The 15,720-nt window shown below is 39.2% G+C and overlaps 1 protein-coding gene across 4 annotated transcripts in view; it reads right to left on the reverse strand.

Annotated features, from left to right (window-relative positions):
- Positions 1 to 15,720, reverse strand: part of LOC112112643 (rho GTPase-activating protein 6) — a 456,011-nt gene that overhangs the window by 88,398 nt on the left and 351,893 nt on the right. Inside the window, exon 1 of one of the 4 annotated variants that reach the window (XM_024208630.1) lies at positions 10,112 to 10,438. The exons of 2 other annotated variants lie outside the window; for them this stretch is intronic. The gene's annotated coding sequence lies outside the window, so the exon portion shown is untranslated. Of the gene's footprint in view, positions 1 to 2,654; positions 2,727 to 10,111; positions 10,439 to 15,720 lie in introns of those variants that run through there. One more of the 4 variants, XM_024208631.1, reaches the window with a different exon arrangement.

Genomic DNA, 15,720 nt, shown 5'->3' on the forward strand with positions numbered 1-15,720 from the left:
TGTCTACTAGGACCAACTTCTGCCTCTGCAGAGACAGACCTTGGCAGTAGAACAAGAGCAGGTCTGCTGTGCAAGGAGGGGAATAAGATTCTTGGGATTCACACAGTGCAAGGCACAGCTCTGGGAGCGCCTCCTGTGCTGCAGACCAGGGCCATGTAGGGGAGAGGCAAAGAACAGGCCAGGAAAACTGCACATATCAACCTATTCTACTCCCATCCATCTGGGGAGGCACACTTGAAGTGATCCAGCCATTGGGTGAAGTGTCTCCTTGGAGAGGCACCACAGCCAGCTACTGTGGACGATTCCTCTCCCCCTACCCGGAGCATCTTCCAAGGACTTAGCTCAGTTACTCGCTGTTGAATATGTATACTTTACAAATACATAGGCATGCACACTTTACTTAATTTGTTATAAAGTGTTTGTCTACATGGAGATGTTAGTGCACAGTAAGCTATGGTGTGAATTTAAAGCACACTAGCTACTCCATACTAATGCCCCAAGTGAACACTTCTCTGCATACTGAAAGTGCCTTTAGGTGGTTTAGCTTAGCACATTTCCAAGGTGCATTAAGCTAATGAACACAAAAGGCACTCTTAGCATACGTCTACGCCTGCAGAGTTTTTGTGCTGAAAGTTTCACTGGTGATAGGGAACCGGTGAAAGTAAAGCACTGGTTTGTGTACTTGCTTAATTCCTCAGGCATCAGAGAGTGTCTACATTAGCAGCACTTCCACTGCAGATGAGAGCAGCGCCCTAGGGCACCTATCCCACAGTGTAGCTCTCTCCATTTTGTCAATGGGTCTTGTGGGAAGGGGGCGGGGCTGATCGCGCGGCATCCTGGGTCCCTGCACAGCCTCCTCTCCACAAACACTGATCAGCTACAGCAGCTCAGCATTGCTCCAACGTTCCCAGGGCATTACAGGGGTAAGGGGTGGATGTCTGTTTACCTTGCATCAGAGCAGCAGAGCTGCTGGCCAGAGTGGTCACCTAGGCACTGTGGGATATCCTCCCGAGGCTCAAAGCTATGTAAAGAGGAAGAAAATGTCTTCACTTGCACATCACCACGAAAGCATCACCGGTAAGAGCTGTACACCTCTCATGGAGGTAGCTTTCTTTTTGCGGTGAAACTTCTGAGTTTCACCGCAAAAAGTCATTGGCAAGTGCAGACGCTTCCATGGTTTTTGCACAAAAAAGGGACTTTTTCCGCTTTAAATGGCAAGTGTAGACATGCCCTTAGGAGTTATGTGGAGTAGCTAGTGTACACTAGGTACTGAGGACTTTTTCCCTGCGTAGACAAGCCCAATTGTAGTATTGTCCAAAGTGTGCTAGACATTTTCTAAATACAGGAGAGGACAGGCTAAAAAGGCAAAGGATACAACATAGAAGGAAAGTGATCAGGGTGGTGATAGGACATATCTTGTTAGTTGTAAAATTTTTCTGTTGATTTTTTTTAAATCTTAAGCACACTGAAACCCCATCGCTATATCCTCCACCCATTAATCACCTCATCTCCCTCCATAACTCACATCTCCTACCAGTCCCCAGCTTCAATTATATTTTCCTTATGGCCCTTCAACCAACATTCAACCCATTTTCTCCTCATAAATGAGCAGTTTGTCAGAAAAATCAATAAAAAACCAGAGTAGATGACTTACTTAGCATAAGGAAGACATGTGCCTAACTCCACTTTCTGCTTTTGAAAATCTGCCATCCTTCCCAAGTTCATTGTAAATATTATCCCAACCTCGAGCATAGCCTTTTAATAGGAAACCAGTTTCCATTTTGCAAAGATGTTTCGAACAAATTTCTATTATGGGTAAAATTTCTGAAAGTACTTAGGAGACTGAGTGCCTACATTACTACTGAAAATTTTATCCTACATCTTTTAACCTCTCCTCCACATCCATGCCCCGCCCTCTCAAGTCAATGTAGGCAATCATTAACCTAAGTCCTGATTCTTAGAGCCCTGTGTGGATGAAAAAATTGTATCTGCATCTGATCTGCAAACATGGTCCGCGGATGTAAAGTGGATATCTGCAGATTTGCAGGGCTCTAGTGATCCTGTTCACTCTCACTGACAAATTCTTCAGGTGATCCAGGATCAGGATTTAAGTTATTAATTACCTACAGCGACAGATTGTGGGTTTAAAACATGTAGCAGGTGCAACCACCAGGAATCTGAGGTGTGCACAGAGTGCGGGATATGGCCCCTAGTCATATTAGAAACTATAAATAATAATTTTGATATAAGATTTGAATGATGATTTTATACTACAGCATTATTGTAATAGGGAATGGCTTTACTCCCTGCCATGTTTATGTTACAGGGTATACAACAAAGACTGTTACTATTAGCTGTACTTTTAATTAGTCATTTGTTCAAGTCCACTTGAGATACTTAAGATCAAAAGCAATTATGCCGGTTTGGTTTTTCTCCTGAACTAGCAATGCTTCGCCGACCGTAGTAGTGTTTAGAAGTGTATTCACTGTAAAAGAATTAAATATTTTTGCACATTATAAAAATTATATTGTGGAAAACATGGCACATGCTAGATATAGTGTTACAAGTTATAGTTTTAACTTTCTTTCCTTAATTACTTCTATAAGCTTGGGAAACTAAGTATACAACTGCCACTTTGTAAACCTTTCACTTACATTGGTAATTTATTTCAAATCCTTCTAAAATTGTTTCCAGGCCTCTCAACCATAGCAACTTTAGATTTTGACAGTTTATAGTCCCCCGACTCAGCTTTCTCGTTTGTACATCTAATCCCCCTTTTCCTCACTTTCCAGTTGTTGCCATTTGTATGGACCAATAAAAATACATAAAAGAAAGCAATTAATTCCAGTACAACTTTAGTCCTACCACGTAAAATCAGTATACTAGACGTAAAATAGGAAGCGAATGAAGAATTAAGAAAAGGGAGGAGTAAATATCACTAAATGTCCATTATAGCACTAAATGAACATTAAGGACCAAATCCTCTGTCCCACTGGGTACTTAAAGCTATCGTAAGTTTTTCCTTTTGGGATTCTCCAAGTGTGCAGGAATGACTGGGTGGTGTAAAGGTGGTGGTCTTTTTTGATATCACTCTCTCTTAGCTTCCCCCTGCATAGGCGGCAATGAGGAATGCTCAGAACTCTGGGTATCCCCTGGGAGCTGTTACAAGCTGGTGCAACTTAGAGCACTCGGGCTGCTCTTGATTGCGCAGGGTGCCATACTGTCCCCAGCATAGCGGGAGATCAAGGAATGATGGAAACTCTTCTGAATGCTGAGACTGCATTATAATAATAAAATGTGGGAAACTAAGGGATACTACATAGCCCAGAAACAGACCTGGTTACAAGTCTGAAAACCAATACACTAAGCACCGGGACTCTTAATTATTATTCAATATGAAAGTCTGACTTTACTAACGACTTCAACAGACAGGGTGAAATCCTGACCCTGTTGGAAGTCAATAGCAAAAATCCTATAGACTTCAATGGAGCCAGTGTTTTACCCACAAAATTTAACATTGTGTTATAAACATCCTAGTACAGAGTCTCCCATTATGATCAGAGTTTTTGCAATCAATACCTTTCTTATGACATTATTACATTTTGAAGTTCTGTGCTGATATTGATTTATCTCACCCTGTGGAGCTACATAAATATTTTACCTAAACACAATACACAGACTAATATTTTGTACATTCTGCTAGGGAAATCTATTAGATTTGGCAAAAGATCACACTTTACAATCTATTGTTTTAGTTGTCAATAGTTTTCAAACAGTAATTAGTTTGAATGTGACAATTTTAAAATACACACACACACACACACACACACACACACACACACACACAGAGTTATCTTCCTCTCTTGGTAAATGCTCTGAACTGCCAACTGGAATCAGATGAATACAGGATACACGTTGCTAAGTTCTGCATAGCAAGACAACATGTGTAGAACACTGGAATGCTGACATCACCCACAGAGGAGAATGAATTCACACCCACACCAGAAATACATCACTAAGCAAGATGATACGACCCAGCCCCAGGGTAGATAAATATCATAGTTGTTGGCTTTCACTCATCAGGAAAAAAGTGTCCCACTAACATTAGTATAAGGATAAAGAAGGGATTTGGGAGCATACTCCCAGAGGTTATAGTAGCCCAGACAAGGGGAAAAGTGATTTCCCACTGTCTTTGTCAATGATTTCCCGAAGTCATCAGACTGCCCCGAATTGTTTCTTCAAGTTTATAAGTAAAAACATTTTCATCACAGAGGGCAATTATGGGCTAAATGCATAATTGAGAAGTTTTCTGATATGATCCTTCCATTTCCAGACAAAACCGTTTATGGTGTAAAATAGATACAGCCTGTATCTACTACTGTTAAGCCTTATCATAAAGATAATTCAAGGCTTCTGAAGACTCCATCTGAACTGACCAAATATTTGTGACCCTCTTGTCGGATCTAATATTTGTTTATAATAATAAATTTCAAAACAATGATCAAATTCAACAAAGCTGGCTCAACCAGGAAAGCTCATTGCAGTAGATGGGAGAATTCATCTCTTCATAGGGCAGCCCCCTGCTTTGAATGGTTATTCATCATTATTATCTGAGTCACTCTTGTAACAACGGAATTGATGTTTTTCAATACATCAAAGCTGATACATTATCTGACGTCAATTTTCTTAAGCTTGAATCTGGTCCTATACAACTAAAGCACATACTTTACTTTCAGAACAAGAGAGAGTGGTCACCATTATGAAAGTCAGTATTTATCAATCATCTCCAAATAGGGGTATCTGAGATACCACTGTTATGTCTTTACCTTTAAACAGGAAAACAGCCATAGTGTCTTAGTCTACATTACCACGTTGCTCAGGGGTATGAAAAAACACCCCCCTGAGTGACATGTTACATCGACAGAAGCGCCAGTCTAGACAGTGCTATATCGGTGGGAGAGTTTCTCCCGCTGACATAGCTACTGCTGCTCATGGAGGTGGTTGAGCTCTCTCCCGTTGGCATAGAGTGGCTACATAAGCAATCTTACAGCAGTACAGCTGCGCACTGTACACTCGCTAGTTTAGACATGGCCTTAGATCCCCCCTGTTTAGAAGGTGTTGGCAAATGTTGAATTTTTAATGGCACTCTTCTGTCTATATATAATTGGGTAATAGTTCTTTATTAAATGTCAAAGTGTTGAAGTTTCCATTTTAAAATGTTAGTAATGTGAACTCTTCAACCTCTGTGGGTCCTGGCTCACCATAAGAATGGCCCTACTGGGTCAGAACAAAGGTATCCTGTCTTCCGACAGTGGCCAGTGCCAGGTGCCACAGAGGGAATGAACAGAACAGGTAATCATCAAGTGATCCATCCCCTGTCGCTCATTCCCAGCTTCTGGCAAACAGAGGCTAGGGACACCATTCCTGCCCATCCTGGTTAATAGCCACTGATGGACCTATCCTCCATGAATTTATCTAGTTCTTTTTTGACCCCTGTTATTGTCTTGGCCGTCACAACATCCTCTGGCAAGGAGTTCCACAGGTTGACTGTGCGTTGCGTGAAGAAATGAGAAACCATATGAGAAATACTGACATAACAAATTCTGCTTGTTCAGAAATTTGCTTGAATACCTTTGTGCCCCGACACCACTGATAACATGGTCTCAACTCTGGAGACAGTATTGGTTGGTTATTGCTGCTTGTACAGTCAGCAGAAGACGTACACATTTTGTGGCTTAGTGGACATAGCAAGACCGGTGCCCACTTTTTTGGTTTTTAAACTTTTTCAGGGATGGGGTAAGATTTAAAAAAACAAAACAAACAAACAAAAAAACCCCTAAAACTAAATTTAGAATATGGGGGGGGTTAATCAGGTTAATTTTAGCTATATAAAATGTGAGGCCTAAATAATCTGAGCAGTGCTACTTTAATAAAGTCTACTAAATAAATACAATTAGCTTTACTTGTCCTGGAGAAGTAGTAAAACTGGTAGAAAATGTGATGTCTCTGGATCAGGAAGGAAGAAGGTACCTTTGTTAGTTATTGGCAGATATTTTAAAATAAATGTGGATAATGCATAAGGTGAGATATTATTACTGCAACTTTGCATACAATAAGAAGTTACAGGATGGTTGCATCAAAGGCTGCATAAGAATATAAGAACGGCCCTACTGGGTCAGATCAAAGGTCCATATAGCCCAGTATGATGTCTTCCGACAGTGGCCAGTGCCAGGTGCCACAGAGGGAATGAACAGAACAGGTAATCATCAAATGATCCATCCCGTCGCTTATTCCCAGTTTCTTGCAAACAGAGGCTAGGGACACCATTCCTGCCCATCCTGGCTAATAGCCATTGATGGACCTATCCTCCAAGAATGTATCTAGTTCTTTTTTTTAACCCTATTATGGTCTTGGCCTTCACAACATCCTCTGCCAAGGAGTTCCACAGGTTGACTGTGCGTTGTGTGAAGAAATACTTCCTTTTATTTGTTTTAAATGTGCCTATTAATTTCATTTGGTGACCCCTTGTTCTTGTGTTATGAGAAGTAGTAAACAACACTTCCTTGTCTACCTTCTCTACACCAGTCATGATTTTATAGACCTCAATCATATCTCCCCTTAGCTGTCTGTTTTCCAAGCTGAAAAGTCCCAGTCTTATTAATCTCTCCTCATACAGAAGCCATTCCATACCCCTAATCATTTTTTTTTGCCCTTTTCTGAACCTTTTCCGATTCCAATATATCTTTTTCAAGATGGGGCAGCCACATCTGCACACAGTAGTCGAGATGTGGACGTACCATGGATTTATATAGAGGCAACATATTTTCTGTCCTATTATCTATCCCTTTCTTAAATATTCCCAGCATTCTGTTCGCTTTTTTGACTGCCGCTGCACATTGAGTGATGTTTTCAGAGAACTAGCCACAATGACTCCAAGATCTTTCTTGGAGCAAGAAGTATGATCTCCAATATTACTATATTCAGTGGGGAAGAATTGGCAACCCATACAAACAGGACCTAGCTAACCTGCTTTTATCATGTGTGTGCACAATATTGCCAAAATCAAGTTTTAAAAGTCATGAGATTTTAAAATTAGTACATTTAGAGTTCTTTATTTACTTTCAGGCTTTTGAGCCTAAGGGTTCATGTTTTCAAGTTTTTATCTGCAATCACCTGGATTAGAAACTTAAATTTTTAAACAAAATGAAAGCTGAGATTTTCATGTAATCTCATGACTCCAAGAGTTGGGCCTTTAAGAAAAACATCAAATATCACAAGACTCACAATAAGATTGGATGAGTTAGCAATGTGTATGTACTGCTGTGTGTATTTATATACAGGGATATCTGTGCACTGTTCACGCATCTCTATTTAGCAGAACAAATTTATAAATGAAAACAATCTGCATTTGCCAATTTAGTCCCTGCTATAACTCAGTTGCATTAAAAACGATTATAGCTACACTTTTTCTCCTACCTGATCCATTACAATAAAATGTTGGATCACTCAACTTTTTAGCAACCTTTGAAGCTTCTTTGTACTGTATCAGCGACAGCTCCCCTGATTCAAAACAATACTTTATGTAAAATCTGCCATCGTTTAAAGAAAAGACCTTTGGACTTAAAATAAAAATTAATTTGTTGGTCAAATGAAAAAGCTATAGTGCTAATCTATATGCTAGGGCTGGCTGGAAAACAATTTTGTTTTGTGAGGGGGTGGAAAAAAACTGATTCCAAAATTTGTTTTTCTTCTATGGCAGAACAAAAATGAGACCTTCTGAAATTTTTTGCAAAAAAGCACAAGTGCAAGAGATCCACCCCAAGCGCCCGGTAGTTCAGGCACTTGCCTGGGATGTAGGGAACCCAGGTGCCTGCTATGATTCAGGAAGAATAGAGACTTGAACCTCCCACCTCTCGAGTGAGTGCCCTAGCAACCAGGCTATTCTGGTGTCTCTTGCATTCTCATCTGCGACCTGAGAAACCTTCCGGACAACATTTTTGTTGAAACCAGTATGTTTCACAAAACACAGTGGTTTCAACAAAAGAGCATTTTTTGATGGGAAAAAGTTTCATGAATTTTTTAACTAGATCTACTGTGCCCCAACATTATAGGTTATGCATTCCATCCAGACTGGATTTCTGCAATGCCCTGTAAATGTGGCCAATTTTGAAGATAACTGGAAACTTCAGCTTGAAAGGGTACATGGCTACTCACTTACACTACTTCTCATAAGGAGCATATTATATCAGTTGCTCCGCAGTTGACTAGCTTCCAGTTTGTTTCCAGCTGCAACTGAACTCTGCAATTTCTCTCCGAAAGATTTTAAGTTTTGCTGACCTTCAGGCCTGTTGCAAGGTCTATCTATTGCATCAGGCTTTCCTCTGAGTTGCGGGAGTGGGGGGCTGAGTTTTGAGGGAGGTTTTTATGATAAGGGGAGTTTTCTTTGAGTCCATTTGAGTTTCTGTTGTTATTCACTCATGTTACAATTATTTTACAACAGATGTACAGTAGAGATACCTAGAACTGGTAACAGGCATACTTCTTACATTGAAAAATAAATAAATACCTCTTACAGATGAAGAATTTTTCAACTCATGTGCTACATAACTGCTCCACCCATTCATCTTTGTTTCACAGACTGTTCTAACACCTATACTGCTCATGCGTTCTCTCTCCTTCTCACATCCCCCCAACCTGCCCTGTCCTGCTCACTGATTTATAAAGTAGGAGGCTCTTGGATAACAACTCAGAATTGTAACACTCTGAGTAGTCAGTTGCAACCTTTTGACAAGGACCCAATGTATTCCAATATTTGGCACTGCCATATCTTCTGTATTCCAATTCCCAACCACAACAAGCAGATGCTTTAATGATTACACTGTTCAAAAAACCCCTCTCAGAGCAGAACTTAAACTGAAAATCATAACAGTGGCCATTAGCGCAAATTTACGGAATATAGAGTGAAGGTTGATGGGCACTCACAAGTGCTCCCATTTCATCAGTTTGCCCTTGTTTACGCATTGGATTAGTGCTGGCTCCCTTTGGGCTGATTTCTCCTGCATTTGGGAACCATGCAGCACATATGAAAGGTCACCACTTCCATGTTACTTGGTGAAAACATGTTTACAAAATTGTATCTGCTTATTTGCAGTTATGGACACAGGACGCTAAACTAGATTGATGGCTCACTGTACAAATATTTGCTCTGACACTAAAGCCGATATAGTGTTCCTTGATTTTCTTTTCAGTAAATAGGTTATAGTTCCATAAAAACAACATGGAAAATTAAAAATAAATACAAATAAAAACATTATACATCAGCAGGAAATATCAAGAGAGGAATCTTTTATAAATTACCCTCTAATCTCAGGTACCCCAAATTCAGACTGTGTGCCTGCTAACTCGGCTGCAATTTCATTCTTTGCTTTAAGCAGCTCATTTGTTTTGGATGGGGAGAGGGAAAATTAGCCCATAAGTTCCCAATGTTATGAAAAACAGAAACAATTGCTAGAGTTACAAGCTCCTCCAGGACTGAGCCAACAGATGAACAGCTCTTATTCTACACTACAAATCATTGCAACTAACTGGAATTAGAGAGACATGAAGGCAGTTTAGCTAGTCTATAAAACACAAGGCTTACAGGATATGGTGTTTTGCATAAAGGAATCTATGCAATTATAATTGTATATTTTGGGGTTACAGAACCTTCACGCACACTTAGAAAAACAATAAACTTACACAGATTTCAAAGCAGCTCAGCATCTGATTAAGCTATTTAAACAAAATCAATTGAAACATACAATGGCACCGATCATTACATGGATTTTGCTCCTCTCAGGCTAACTATGAAAACATGCAAGATCATGAAACTAATCTAAAAATAAAAGGTCTTTGAGAGCCTTTAGTTTGTTGATGGAATAGATTTCAGAGCTTGGTAAGTGGTAGGCACAAACTAAGTGCCAATTTTTTTCTTACTAAGCAAGAAGTGTTTGTTTTCTTAAAATTTAGCTACAGCAAATAAAAATTAAAATGTAGTAAGTTAGAGTCATCACAAACACTCCATTACAGTTATCTCTAGCACACTACATATATACACATTTTGTTTGCTTACCCATTAACTAAATTCTGCTGCGTCTCCGGTGTCTTTTCTAATTTGATCAAACCACACTTGGAACAAGAACTCGATTTAGAATTTTTGTAAAAAATAATGCAGTTTTCCTGAAACTATGTATCAAGTGTCTGAGAAATAGTCCAGCTGGAGCAACTCTGACTCCCACCATACCTTTTGTTCCCAGAGACTTCTACTATCATTAATCTTAGGAAACCAAAAACAAAATAAAATAAAATAATCTTTTCATTTGACTGCTTCAAAGTAAGCTCAGCAAGTTCAGTGAGCGTGTGTGTGAGAGCGAGTGACAGAGGGAGAGAAGCAGACAAATTGCAACTGGATTCCCTGCTTCTTATTTCAATGGGATTGTTTTGAAGAAGTACAAGGAGTGGTTAAGAAGGGGCATGTCTCCCTCCTCTCCCTCCCCCATTAAAAAAAAAAAAAAACCTTCTTCCACATGGCTGTACAAACTCATAACTGGACTGTAACTGTGCAAGCTTTCCTTATTAGGAATAGACCAAAGAATGTTGGAAGCATCTGGTAAAATCACTTTGAGCATGTTAAGAAGCATTTGATGTTTTCTCTGTCCTTCCAAGACAGATAGGTTTTTTTTTAAATTGCTTTCTAAACCTCCTCTGCCCTAACAAGCAAAACGTATACCCCAAACATCTTTTAAACAAAAGCAACACAGAAGCTAAATATTTTATGGTTTGCTAGGGGAAAAATTCCTTGATAAAGATTTTGCTTCCTAAATAAAGTCTGTTGTATTCACAGTCTATGAGTACTATACTGCCATTTATAAAATGAAGGTGGGAGGAGGAGGAAGTCTAATTAAAAACAAACTCTGAATCACCAGTTATGTTGATTGCAGTTCTATTCCACGTGGCAACTTACCAAATCACCACTATAAATGACATCTTTGTTTCTCAGCTGATATGACTTTACCTCATAGAACTGCTCTCCCAACAAAAGGAAGACAAAGATTCCAGTTCACAGGGATTGACTGATTGTATATCATCATCAAGTTCATTGGTACTGAAATAAAAGGTTGTTTGTATGGCTCCTAATCAAATTCAGAGCCCACTCCAGGCAAAGCCGCACCGTTAAGACTGTTAATGCACATCAGCAATTTGAGGGAAAAGAGATTAAAATAACACTGAAGGAGAAAATCACATTTTAAAATTGGAAACCCAGGATACTTTAAAGCTAAAGTAAAATATTTTAAAAATCAACAACATTGGAAAAGATGGATATATACCCAAATGTTGTTAACACTATCCTCCAATGCTGCCTTGAGAACACTAGAAAATTTGAAATCACCTTATCCATACAGAATATATAGCTTCATATCATCAGTGACCCTGTAAAAAACATCCTTCTTTTTGTTGTAAAAGAACCCTGCCCTCTCAGGAAGGCAATTTGACAATTCAGACATTGAAGAGGCAGCGCAACAAAGGCAATAATGCCTCACTGTTTGCATAGGGTAAAATTCATCCCTGTGCAGCACTAGGCCTATGCACCACTCAAGTTTCACGTCAGCCCTGTTTCATGAGGCCAAGGCACCAACATCCCACTTGAGCCCTTTGGGTATTATGCAACCAATGGTAAGCCGTCATTAGACAAAGAGCCAGTATGCAGTCATAATTCATATAAAACCTCAGACTGAGAGTATAAATCATTACATTAGAGCTGGCTCAAAATCTTCCAACAGAATGTTTTTCTGTCAGAAAATATCAATTTATTTAAATTTGAAATGCTCTGAAAATGCCTAACTGTAATGCTAGTGTCCTTTACACCTTAGCACTTAACTGGTTGTGTATCTTACGTATTGCTTTTGTTTAAAGGATATCAACATAAAGTTTGACTTTGGGTAGGAGAGGAGGCTGCTTGAAAAATAATTAAGGAACTGACTACCTTAGAAGGATGCCTGACCTCTCTGCTATACTATTTAATGCCAGCCTCAATCACCTCGTTCTCCACTTCCGCCCCAAGCATCTTCATGCATCCTTCCACATTCCTCTGTATGTGTGGAACATTTTCCCCAAACTTATCAATAAAGACCTGTCCTCCTTCAGAAGACCCAACCTAGGTCAACATTTTCAAATATGCCATGTGCTTTACACTATAAACTGCTTTCCAGTAAATTACCTTTCAACTTCACTAAGTATTCTATTGTAACAGCCTATAGAGCCAGTTAGGACTGCATGGTTTTTCACTATGATGCACACTATGGTCACTAATTCATGCACAGAAACATTAAAGAGAGAAACAGATCCTTCCATCCAAGAGCATGATCCAAAGCCCATTAAAATTCATTGACTTCAATGGCTTTCAGGCAAGCCCCAAAAGCATAAGGTCCTACAACTTGGTTTAAAGGAGACTCTGTTATATCTATAGCTAAATAAAAGCCTTTGAAACACAGCTGAGAAGTTCTAAGACCATTCAGTAAAGGAGAGTAGTATATGCATACACAAACTAGCCAAGCAATAACTTAATTCCGCTGCAATTAAGGTTGAACACCAACCTTTTTGAAATATGCCCTACAAGACTGTTTAAACCTCAAACTCAGCCAAAACCATGGAAGTTTCAACTAAACAATTTATCTCACCCGTTCAGATTATTGTAGTCAATGATTACATCCCCTGCTTGTTATCATTTAGCTAAGCTATACGTATTTAGTGTTTTAAATCTTTCCTAAAAAGCCTTCTCCATCTAATTCATCTTTTCTTGTTAGTCTTTGAATTTTCTCCAATTTCTATAATTCTGTTATTCAAATATCTAGAACTGGGCACAATATTTCAGTTAAGGTCATATATAGTGGAACTAGCATCTCTCTGGTGCGTATTGTGGTGCCTTTGCATACAGAGCCCAATAATCACACAAGACTTTTATGCTATCAACTTTTCTATGTTGACTGCAGAAAGATAAAACAGATTTGCAGTGAATCATTCAATTTAGTAACCCTTACTGAAGTGATTAACTATGAAAGCTATCATCTTCACCTTGAACTTGTAATCCAGTTACTAGAAGCTGGAAATACATCTTAACAGCAAAAGAAAAAAAGAAAAAAGAACTCCTTCCCAATCACTCATAGGTTCCAATGTATTAATACCTTTTGGCTTAAATAAAGATCCCATCACATTCAATAGCTAACAGTCTACATTTCGAGGTATTTTTGGAGAATGTCACTATATCTAGATGAGTTTATCATTACATTCCTTGTTTGAGACATCATTATATTTGAGAAGGGTTCTTACACTCCAAACTGCTTTTTTTTTTTACAAGTGGCTCCTACCTTTCTGAAAAGTTTTCCATTTGGGGTGAAATTTTACCTGCAGAGTCTAACCCTAAACTTTGAGCAAAATCCAACTAGCCATTTACGAGTTCTGTGAACAAGAAAATACACTTTCCCCATTATTTAGATTTGGTTCTTTCGCATTCAGACTCAAAATTATTTATCCTTAAGACTTGAAACTGAATATGTGGCTAGACCTCAGTAAGTAAATAATATCACTTTAAAATTATTAAAGTAGTCTCATCAAAGTTCTAAAAGTTGAAAACTTCATTTTTGTGAATGTGCACTATATAACTTTTCACTAATTTTGAATTGTGCAAAATTCCAAGAACCAGTCCAGAGCCCCACTAGGGTTGACAACCCTCCAGGATTGACCTGGAGTCTCCCAGAATCAGCATTGATCTCCTGGTGAGTATTGAAAGAAATCTGGGAGATTTTAATAGGATATTTTAAGAAAATGACATTACATCCTGTTAGGAAAAAAAACAACTCCGGGAATAGCTTCAGTCAGAGTTGGCAACCTAACCCCCACTCCAGAGAAGTGAAGGAGGTTATGCAAAGGGTCAACCCACTCTCCAGTGGCCCCAAGGGAATAAAAGAACAGCTTTAGAGTAGTGCTGGTCTAAAAATTTCCATCAAAGTTGTTTTACAATGGGAAACTGGGTTTGCAACTAAAAAAAAAGTGTGTGAAAAGTGCCTGCTTTTCATGAAAAAAATTGGTATTTTGTTGAAGAAACAGACAGTTTTTGGCTGAAAACCAAATGTATTTTGATTCAAAATGGCTCTGCCATGCCTCATGGGACTTGAAGTTCAAACACCTTATGCTAGCATACTTCCTGAATGAGCCTGGCTCTCTGACCAGACTACTATTCCCATGATGAACCACGGCCAGGGATTCCTAGGGCGTATCCCCACCCTTCACCAACAGGGGAAAGAGTGGTGCATCATTGAAGATGCAGCCTGGCTAGAAAGCCTAGCCAACAGAAAAGACTGGGAGCATAATGAATCCAAACTACAACTCCCACGAGGCATGACAGCACCATTTTGAATAAAAATATTTCAATTTTTGATTAAAAAGCCACCATTTTCTGACCAGCTCTATTTTAGAGCCACCTTAGCGCTAAGGGAGCAGTGGTGCAGCTGAGGATCTGGCCTAAGGGTGCACAGGAAAACCATGATCACACTAAGTTATACACGTTTAGTTCTGACGGAGCTCACAATTATTACACTCAGTCACTCATTCAAAAAAAAAAAAAAAAAAAGCAGCATTATTTATGAGCCCTATACAATATTAACCTTCGTGGGTGAAAATAAAAGAGTGAGAGCAACCTGTGCATACAGCAGAAGCAATTTCAAATCCACTTAATATAGCTAATCAGTTTAAATGTTTCTCAATTACTTGCTTTCAGAATATATACTGACAAATTTATGAAAACTGTTAAGTAGTATATTTACATATCTTTCTAAAAAAGAGAGCTTTTCTTTGAGTGTACCTCATTACACCTCAGTCAACTGATACAAAAAAGATGAATAATGTGGACAACATTTGATTTAAACAAGTGCTGCAATGTCATCTTGGCATCAGTGAAAACGCATGAGGTAGGCTGGCTTACTCTACAAGATAAAATAATAATTTGCTGAGTTATATAACTGCATACATTGCATAATAAAGCACGCATTTGTTTGTTTCAAAATCAGCAATTACTGGAAAATACCTACTACCCTAAATTAAATACTGAAAATCATTTTCAGATTCTAGGCCTAAGCTCAAAGTCAGTGGTTAGTCATTTACTTACTAAGATGCTTTAGCATGGAATTTACCTTCACTGTCTGCAAGAAGCACCATTATTTTTAACAGATGCCATTGTGCCCTAACTTATAGTACACCCTTTTTCACAATATGAATATGCATAAATGTGTTTTTCATGTGTCCCAGGACACCTCTCAGTAGCAAATACTATGATTCAGTTGATAATCTTTGGTAAAATATTTTAAATTAATAAGTGAATTTGAGAGAAGTCTTTATCTCTTAAGAAAACCTCTGCTACACTTAGGGTTGTCACCTTTCTAATTGCACAAAACCGAACACCCTTGCCATGCCCCAAGTCCACTCCCCTTCTCTGAGGCTCCACTCCCCACTCACTCCAGCCCCCCTCCCTCCATCGCTTGCTCTCCCCAACCCTCATTCACTTTCACTGGGCTGGGGCAGAGAGTTGGGGTGCAGGAGGGGGTGTGGGCTCTGGGGTAGGCCAGAAATGAGGGGTTCAGGGTACAGGAGGGGACTCCAGGCTGGGGCAGGGGTTTGGGATGTGGGAGG

The sequence above is a fragment of the Terrapene carolina genome, unplaced genomic scaffold (genome assembly GCF_002925995.2).
Source record: "Terrapene carolina triunguis isolate 2854851 unplaced genomic scaffold, T_m_triunguis-2.0 Scaffold22, whole genome shotgun sequence".
NCBI lineage: Eukaryota > Metazoa > Chordata > Testudines > Emydidae > Terrapene > Terrapene triunguis.